Here is an 8,424-nt window from a genome sequence, read left to right on the forward strand (position 1 = left end):
ACATCCATATATATCCGATAATACTATCTACCTTCGTAAGTTCCGTTGAAGAGGGTGAATTTGTTCAATAAGTTACTCATTTTCCCCCAAAATCCTATCGTAAAATCAATATGAGCCTCTAAATATATCATAACTCCGAAATACCAGTCTATATATTATCTTATAACTAATCTTCCTATCTCTACCTTGGAACATAAACGCTTAAATAATCTTAAAACTAATTTATTAGCATGCTAATACTACAAATAATAAAATAATATCAATCTCTGGTAATAGAGGAAAATAAACTCAAATGTAACACATTATCATTCTTGACAAATCAAATTCTTGAATTAATACAATTAAAATTGGGTAGGTTTCATTAATTCATTTAGGCATTATTATTTTGTTGTGTGACCACATTTCATGATTTTATTTCATCATGGGGATAAATAAGGTTTATTCTTTATTAAATGAGGGAGTGGTCTTTCTTTCCTTTAGGTCTATTTGCAGTCTTCTTTAGGATTGGTTTGGAAATACGTATTGACTTGTTTGTGGCATGAGATAAGTAACTCCTTTCCAACTATGGCTTCAAAATGCCATCTTAAGTAATTAAAAGAAATTAATCCTAACCATATTAATATCAACTCCAACATCCTTATATTTTAAAAAATATGTGCCTAAATAAAATCAAAATTTTTCATTTACGAGTGCCATATCCATGTTCATCAATCGTCATAACCTGCTAGAGTCGTACAGATCAATTAAATACTATGTGTATATTCAATTAAAATGAATCCTTTTACTGCCTACCGATGTGCCATGTTTAGGTTAAAACGTACTCCAATATTATATATTCACTATGTGAGACAAATATATTGCTAGGCGACTATATCTCTTTCCCATATGTGCTTCAAAACACATGTAAATTACGATCAACCTATCTCAATATTTGATTTAAGTTCAACCAATCGACCATCTAACCTCTATGCTATACTTAATATTCACGTATCTAGGCCTTAATTCCATTGCTTGCCTCATTTTCAATCATAACATAACCGTAGCTAGGCCATAAATTCGCGCCTATGTCAATCAATCATTCTTTACACAATAACTATTCAACATTTCAAAAACACCAACAACATATTATTATCGCATCTAATTACTGCGATTCCTCCGCATACAATCAGTATCTTTACTCAACTTCCCCATATTTAATACTACGTCGCAGTAAAACACTTCTTTTACCTCAGTATCTATTCATAACACTGCAAGCTGCTACTTTATTCCAATTCTTCGGAAATATGAACGATATTGGCCTTGTTAGTCGATCTGGTCGTTGGGTAACCTAGGCTTCTTACTATACACTTCACTTTCTTATCTTAGCCTCGCCTAGTTTGATATACGACGTTCTCTTAAGCATATAGGTTCAAAAACATCATCATTCACTTCCCGATACTGCTCACATTAACCTAAGATCAACTTATGAGCACGGCAGTATATTACTATACATACATAACACATATCTGTGGTTATTTTCTCCGGCATATGCCTTAGAATTCACATATTGGCACAAACAAGTTATATTTTGGCACTTCAGCACTTCTACAATTATACTACACTAAATGAAGTAATTTGATAGTTAAATTTCTTGAAAATGTTACTTATCTCAAGCCATTTTTATGTCCGATGTTGGTTTCTTCTTCCTCCTCATGGCATCTCAGAACATCTAGCCTCGTGCTGGATTACGCCATACTGGATCTCTCTAAGTCACCGGGCCTGAGCTTACGATGATCTGGTCAGCCTTCCTCCATTTCGAGTCCAAATTCCATGTAACGAAAAGACATTGTTAATTTCACAGAATACATCTTAGTTTTTCGTATACAAAGCTCTACCAAGTACATTGACTAATTGTATTCATGCTTCTTATTCTTTAAGGATAACGGTCAGAGTTAATTATATCTTTATAAATTGGTTCTTTCTTGGTGAAATAAATTGCCTAAACAATGTTATTTGAATCTTGTAGATGGATTATTCGTATCGTTTGAGAAAATCTGGCCGCTTATTAAGTTACTATTGGCCTTATTTATGAATGCCTTAATCCGACACCTCTTCTTCAGCACAGTACTTGGAGTGTATTATACGTGCTTCCCTGCCGTTTTTAAAACTAGTTTTCAATAGTGTGTTATTGGATTCTTCCCGCGTACGGATTCTAGTACGGTTTTCTCGATTATAATAGTTGTCCTTCTGGTTAGGTAATCAGAATTTTATAGCACGTTTCTGGTGTAATCTTTCTTTTATTTGCCAAAGTAGATAAGAATAGGACGTTTTCAATTTTTTTACGTACAATTGTTCATTTTTCATAGTTTCCTTTCCTTCTCGCCGGGCAATGCAATTGCGATCAACTTGTCATAAAAAGTTACTGCGTGCATTCTTGACGCTTGAAGCTGACCTGCGCCATTTTTCATCCGATCTATCTTCATGTCAATTGACGTCAATTGTAACGTAATGGTACAGTACACATATTATTGACAATGTTTAATTACTTGTGTTATTCCTGAAGGTTGTGGGTTTTGATTCCTTTAGCTGTTATGTTAGTTTGTTTCCCAGGCGGCCTGGTGATTTTTTTATTTGCTCGCTTCTCTAATGTTAGTTACCAAGTGATGTAAACCATCAGGCAATTACACGTCTCCAGGGTTCAAATCTGTAGCCTAGAGCTCAATGCGCGAACAATAAACTTTGTACTCCCTGTCTTACTAAATAAGTTACTTCGGAGTCTAGTCAACTTGCTCGTACCGCCAATGTTCTTTTGCTGAGATGTGCATACTAGGCTAATTGCAAAAACAATGAACTTTGTATTTCATATCACAGCAAATATTTCGAAGTCTAATCAGAATGTTCTTGGAATCAGTCTTTTTTTTTTTTGCTAAGTCGCACATGTGTCACGACCTCACTTAGTACATAATTTGTTGCATTCTCTTTCCACATTCAATTGACATAGTTTGTGCTAATCGTTCACACCTAGTCTTTAGTGAAAGAAAAGCCCGTCATGGATTCTGGGTCGGGTTGAGGACTTTTAATATTTTTTCTTCTTGTGAACTCAAGACTTTAAGTTCTGATTCGAAGTTAGCTCCAGGTTTGAGAACCCAATTCAGCGATTGTTTTCTTTGTTCAGAATTAAAAGTTTTAATTTTTGGTGTTAGATATTTGAATAGCACTTCAGCTTTGGGTCCAAGCGAGCTCCATGTTCAAATCCTAGTTCTGTAGGTGATTTTTTCCTCTGAATCTTGTAAGGCTAAAGCTAGGTGTTTTAGTGAAACACATAAGCTGTTAATGTACAGTCATTTAGTTAGCACGCTTGTTTCTTTCCCAAGTAAATGATTACCGGGTTCGAATCCTAGTCGGGTCAGCGAATTTTTCATTCCTTGTAGCTGAAAGGTTCGGTGTTTTAGATTCAACACACAATCATTTAGTTACTATGGTAGTCAGCAATCCAAGGGAAAGATTGCCGAGTTATATTCCCAGTCGGTGTGGGGATTTTTAATTTCTCTCAGCTCAAACGTTAGGTGTTTTGAATTAAATGGACACTTTCAGTGTGCAGTCATTTACTTAGCAGGATACTCAGCAGTCCAAAGGGATGAGCTCTGCGTTCAGTTCCCGGTCACATATAGTGCGAACATATTTTTCCAGTTCTGAACACTTAAATTTTAATCCCTTGAGTGATATCAACAGTATTATAAGCTACTATAAGCCTCCAGAATTCAAATCTCTGAGCTCGAATTGTTACAATAAGAAAATTGGGGTTCCAAGCACTAAATACCAACAGCACATTACGCATCAGCCTACATGCTAGCATCTTTGACTCTGCAGTCGCTCAGTTCAAGGAGCTTGAGGTAGCTATATAAAGGTATGTCCCTAAGAATAATGCACATGCATTAAACCTTTTACCATCTCCGTAGTCCCGTACCACCATCTTGTTCCACGTTCAGCTCTTGAGTCCTAGACCGTACCTCATTCCCTTTCGCCCTTTAGTTTTAGCCCTATTGCCATTTTGTTCTTTAGCCATTTAACACTTTTGCACATTTGTCCTTTGCCATGTTGATCTGTATCATTTTTGCGCTTTTGGCCTTTTGCAGTCACTCAGTTCCATGATCTGATGTCACCTTTGAGCGTTATGCCCCTACGAATATAGCACACCTATTAAGCTTTACACCATCTCCTTTGTCCTATTAAAGTAATGTGAATGGCCGCCATCCATTTCCAACCTCAGCTCCTAACATCCATGGACCATATCTCATCTTGTCTAGCTAGGTTAAGCCTGGGATCGAATCTCAAACTCGAGTCTATAACGCCCTTGCAAGGTTAAACCGGGCAACAAATCCATGCCTGATAGATTCAGCCAGTACTCTTAGACATCAAACTTGTCTGTAAAGCTAATGACCGTGTAAGGTTAAGCCTAGGGTTGAATCCAGGGCCTGCGATGTTAGGCCCCGAGTCGAATCCGTGCTCGTTAGGTTAAGCTTGCACTCTTGGCCAAGTCCTACTTTCAAATCCCCCCCCCCCCCAATTTATGGTCATGTGAGGTTAATCATTTTATTTAGGCATAATTTTGACATTACGTATCTTCATCATTTATTGAAAACTTTAACTTCATGAACATTCGAGAACTTATGTCACTCTCACTATAAGAATCATGATCGATTAACTAGAAGAACGATCACTTTAGGGCAGTGCGAAGATTTGTTAATCTATCTTCACTCATTATAGAAGACAGACTAATAATGGTTTAAAATTTGCATTAATTAGATACGTTTTTTAATTAGACAAGCTTGGGGTTGTTGAGTGAGCACAGAGAGTGATTATTATTTTAAACTGCGGTTGTCGATTCATGTGCTCTGCAATATACTCTCCATAATGCAGTATTCGTTGCTACTTCCTCACAGAGCTCGATAGCTGCAGTCGCTTAAGTGCGGCCAGTATCCAGTATTCGGGATATAGTAAGTTCGAACCCCACTGTCGGCAGCCCTGAAAATCGTTTTCCCTCTTTTCCCATTTTCACACCCGGCAAATTCTGGGGCTGTACCTCAATTAAAGCCACGGCCGCTTCCTTCCCACTCCTAGCCCTTTCCTGTCCCATCGTCGCCATAAGACCTATCTGTGTCGGTGCGACGTAAGGTATCTAGCAAAATAATAATAATAATAATAATAATAAAAGCTATTTCCTCAGTGATCATAAATATGTGCTATGGTACCATTCTGTCACTTGACAAGGCTAGGCTATTTGCATTTAGCACTAGCTGCCTTCATAAATAGAGCACCCAATGTCATTAAGGCCTATTATTAACACTCAATCATTTACATCCACTTTCATTACTTTCAACATAACTTATTTTTATATCATACGTTTAGTCCTTAATATACAATACATGAATAACATTTAGGTGACAATTTATACTTCATTGATGAAATTATGTAAGATGAGGTGTCATATTCTATAAACATTGGGAAATAAATACATCATATCCATCCCAATTCGTCTTTTGGGTTCTAAGTTTAACAAATTGGTCTATGATTTTTAACACTTGATTGCTAGTGCACTACACTGTTAATGAAATTCAAATAATTGAAGACTTATAATATCAACGCATTTTATCTGATAGAACTACATTCGTGTTCATAAAAAACAGAACACCATGAAAGACTAGAACAGGAAGTTCTTATTCACAAGACGTGTTCATTAGTATGTTCTGCTGAAACGAGTAGCGTTTCAGTCACCCAGAATCGGCATATGTCCCGTTGCCTAGTAGGCACTGGGTCCTCCAAAGGCACTGACAATTTATTCCATGTGTGATGGCATCTACATGTATAAGGCGCGAATGGCGTCCTGGGGTATAGCCATTCATGCTTTATTCACCTCGTTTCACAGTTCATCTGTGGTGGCTGGCATTGTGTCACAGCGAAGCACCCGTCCTTTCACCATACCCCACACATTTTCAATTGGCGACAAGTCCAATGATCAGGTGGGCCAGGGCAACAGTCTGACATTCTGTGACAAGAAGAAAGCACGTGTTCGTGCAGCGATATGTGGTGTCTTGGGCGTCGTGCAGAAAGGGTATGTCATTTACGTAGGTCAAACTGGTAACAGTGACCTGGACACGCTCCAACTGTGATTTGTAGTTGTACCCAATAGCACCCCACACATAATGCCTTAAGTTGGCGGTGTATGTCTTGTGTGAATGCAGTCAGTGTGATGTCTCTCCACCAGTCTGCGGCGAACGAAATTGCGGCCAACGTTTTCAAACAGACAGAACCTGGATTCGTCTGAAAATACTGTCTGCTGCCATTCCCGTCCCCAGAGACGTCACTCCATACACCATTGCAGTCTGGCATGTTTATGCACATTAGTCAAAGGTAGGGGGAGGAGTGGACGATGCGCCGTTAACCCAGATCGTAATAAACTTGGACGGACTCTCACTCTTGAAAGTACGATATGTTACACTGTTCTACTGTTGCGCCAGAACCGAGGAGGATGAATATCTGTGATCTGTGCTGCAATGCTATTCCGATTAGGTTTCGATCTTCTTGGGGTTGGGGAGGGTTGGGGGCGGTGCGACCAGACACATCTGGTCGTGTTCTATAGCCTCCTGTGAACGTTCTGTACACACCCTTTGCACAGCCGACGCACTTTTTCGTACGCGAGCTACAATTTTCCAGATAGATGTATATCACGTTCTCTCATGCTTCTTTGAAAATCACTCATCTGACAGTACTTTTCTTGCATACGTCTGCGAGGCATCCTGCACATTTGCTAAAGTCACACTGATCCAGTACTTTCGGTTTACAGCGACAATGAGAACCGCAGGTACAGTTTACCAGCCAATGGTGGTGCACAGATGTATCGATGAGGACCTTGTACCTGATATTCGACATGGTTCAAATGCTAATCATTTCTTCAGAACATACTAGTCCACATGTCTTGTGAATATGAACTTCCTATCTCTAGTCTTTCAAGCTGTTATGTATTTTAAGGACATGAGTGTATTTCAGTCACACACAAAATTTACCAACACCAATAAGTAGATGAGAAGCGGTAAGGATCTGTAACAACACAAAATGATCCATAATATTATTACAAGAAAGAAGTCCTTCTGAAAAGGAAATTAATATTTAAAAAATGTATTTAAATTTTTATGATGGAAGTTGATTCACTTGGTTCTTGTTTGTGGGTTACTGTAGTCACGTCCTAGTTCGTGAACCATGGGCAACGGCTGAGTGGCCTAGAAAGTGGTCCTGAGAGTCGGGATACCAGTTGCTATGGAATGGGAGTGGGCATCTCGGACATATTCTGAGTCGTGGCCCTCCTTGTGCTCAGGCGGCTAGGACTATACAATTCACCGGTGGTCCATAACCCGTTAGAGGAGAGATCCTCACTTGGACTATTTGCAAGTAGGGCAGCATCCTGTTTCATGAATTTACCGAGCTCAGAACACTTTAAACAAGCCTCGGACCTTTGGGAGTAATGGAGTCCCACTCCCATTTGACAGGCGAGGGACTCCTTGGAAACAACTTGGCGAACGAAATGGAATTCGATGGGGAGCTATCAATATTAATGGGGCTTATGAAAGAAAGAAGGTAGAACTGGCTGAGTTAGCAAAGAGGATGCATCTGTATGTGCTAGGAGTAAGTGATATTCGGGTAAGGGGAGATAAGGAGGAAGAGATAGGAGATTATAAAGTGTACTTGACGGGTGTTAGAAAGGGAAGGGCAGAGTCTGGGGTAGGGCTCTTTATCAGAAATACCATTGCACGCAACATAGTTTCGGTTAGGCACGTAAATGAGCGAATGATGTGGGTAGATTTGTCAGTGGGAGGAATTAGGACAAGAATTGTGTCCGTGTATTCACCATGTGAGGGTGCAGATGAGGATGAAGTTGACAAGTTTTATGAAGCATTGAGTGACATCGTGGTCAGGGTCAACGGCAAGGATAGAATATTGCTAATGGGCGATTTCAATGCGAGAGTTGGGAATAGAACTGAAGGATACGAAAGGGTGATTGGTAAATGTGGGGAACATATGGAAGTTAATGGGAATGGGAAGCGTTTGCTGGACTTCTGTGCTAGTATGGGTTTAGCTGTTACGAATACATTCTTCAAGCATAAGGCTATTCACCGCTACACATGGGAGGCTAGGGGTACCAGATCTATAATGGACTATATCTTAACAGACTTCAAATTCAGGAAATCTTTTAGAAATGTACGAGTTTTTCGGGGATTTTTCGATGATACAGACCACTATCTCATCTATAGTGAACTAAGTATCTCTAGGCCTAGGGTAGAGAAAGTGAAATCTGTCTGCGAACGAATAAGGGTAGAAAATCTCCAGGATGATTAAATTAGACAGAAGTACATGGATATGATTACTGAGAAGTTTCGAACAGTAGACAGT

This window comes from Anabrus simplex, chromosome X, assembly GCF_040414725.1.
Source record: "Anabrus simplex isolate iqAnaSimp1 chromosome X, ASM4041472v1, whole genome shotgun sequence".
NCBI lineage: Eukaryota > Metazoa > Arthropoda > Insecta > Orthoptera > Tettigoniidae > Anabrus > Anabrus simplex.